Source organism: Atta cephalotes, assembly GCF_000143395.1.
Source record: "Atta cephalotes unplaced genomic scaffold scaffold00010, whole genome shotgun sequence".
Lineage (NCBI taxonomy): Eukaryota > Metazoa > Arthropoda > Insecta > Hymenoptera > Formicidae > Atta > Atta cephalotes.
Genome location: NW_012130074.1, coordinates 4930267 through 4932344, shown reverse-complemented (window position 1 = coordinate 4932344; position 2078 = coordinate 4930267).

Sequence of the window (2078 nt, the reverse complement as noted above, 5' to 3'; positions counted from 1 at the left end):
GGTAAGTAAAATTTTTTAAAATTTAAGTAAGAAGAAATAATTTCTAATAAATACTACTATATATATATATATATATATTTATTAAATACGAAATTTATCATATATTTTTCCTCTTTATTTTCATTGCTGTTAATCTTTTTTCATTTTGAAATATTTAATTTTTTCATTTTATATTAATTAAGTTCTCGCGCTACTTCCTATAATCAATAGATAGTTATTTATTCATAATAATATATAAAACGATTAAAATAATAGAATAAAAAGATTACTAACAATATTTTATGTCATTATACATAATTATTGTTAATTTTATATGTTACTAAATATTTTCAAAATGAAATAAATAAAATAAAAGTTACAAGATGCTCATTTGATGTATACGCATCGTCCATTTAACATATATTCTAGCTTTTTTCGTTGAAGAATATAAATTTCTTGTAAACTGTCAGTTTAAATGAAACTTTACTAACTTTTTTACGAAACAAACTTAGGTGTTTACTTTATAATTATAATGATTTTTAAATTATTGCTTTATGTGCATCTCAATTTAAAAGAGAATAAGTTATAAGAATAAGGTTCACAGAATAAGATTATATCTTCACATTATAAAATTCTATAAATTTATAATTAAATATCTTGAAAATATACTACGGTAAAAGTCAAGGAAATTTTTTCTAGATATTTTTGATATTATTACTTTTGTATTACATGCATATTATAAACCTGTCTTACATTTCATTACACGTGAGAATCTTCTTAATTATATTATTATTAACGTTCTTATACTAATTCTTACACTAATTCTGATCATAATCGGTGATCATATTATTAATTATTAAATATTCCAGCAGAATTAATACTTTATACATGCAAAACGCGCGCGAACGGAGCGCCAAACAATTTGTGCTCCAATATAGCTGAGAGAATATCTGCTTCATTTTGCAACAACTTGCCCCAATCACGTGATTTGAGAGGGTAATAGGGTAATAGATGCAATTTGGAAACTTCCTGCTTGACGAAATGAGATCTAGAACGGCGGAAGGTAAATGAGAAAGTCGTCGGCCAGTTAATCTTCCGTACGGCAGGCCGGCTCCGAGGCGCCTCTCTAATCCTATAAAGACTTTAAAACCGTTAGCGACAACGCGACCGTATAACATCCGACTGCAGAGAAGTAAACTCAAGAAATAAAATAAAAGGAGGGGGACGGTAAAAATAATCGTGTTTAATGAAAATAAATGTTCATCTCATAGCAATTCTCACTAATTTTAATCTATTATACCTTCTGCCTTAATTTGAAACACAATGTATATGTATATGTTTCTGAAATAGAATATGGATCTTCCAAGAATTTCAATATTAATTGATATCCCGAAAGAGAAAAGGCACACGTGAGCATTTTGATTATTTAAAAAGAACAAAGTGAACAAATTGTGCAACGTGATAATATTTTTTGAAAAAAGAGCATCGTTCGCCGATGCATCTATCCTGTTTCATTGCTTGTATTTAAGAGGGTATCGATTTTGTTTTATCGCCCGCGCACCGGGAACGCCCAGCAAATAATTACTAAAGTGCGGAAAGAGAGGACCTTCGAGAGGTGGGGAGATGAAAGGAGGCTACGAACTCTCTTATCTCCGCGGAAAATTCAACATCCGGTCTCCCGACGGTTGACAAAGGTCGCGTCCATCGTTGGTAATTCCCGTTTTCTCTCTTTACCATCGCGCTCTACTAGAAACGAACGTATAAAGGCTACGTGGTGGTCGGTTAGAAATCTCGTGGTCGCCATAAAACGATAATTACGACGATCTCTTTTTCCCAACGTGGAAAACGACGATGGCCGCGTCGAGTTAACTGACGCTATCGCTATCGAGGGAACAACGTAAAGTTGTGGAAAATCACCGTGGAATGATATTTTGCAGCATCGATAAATGTTGAACAATACAAGTTAATAACGCGACTGACAGCTGATATACGACAACGTTATGATTCCTATATTCACAAACTCTCTACATAAATCTCATTATATATAATATCTGTAAAATAATATTTACGTTTGCAGCGTCATGTAAATAAATACGATT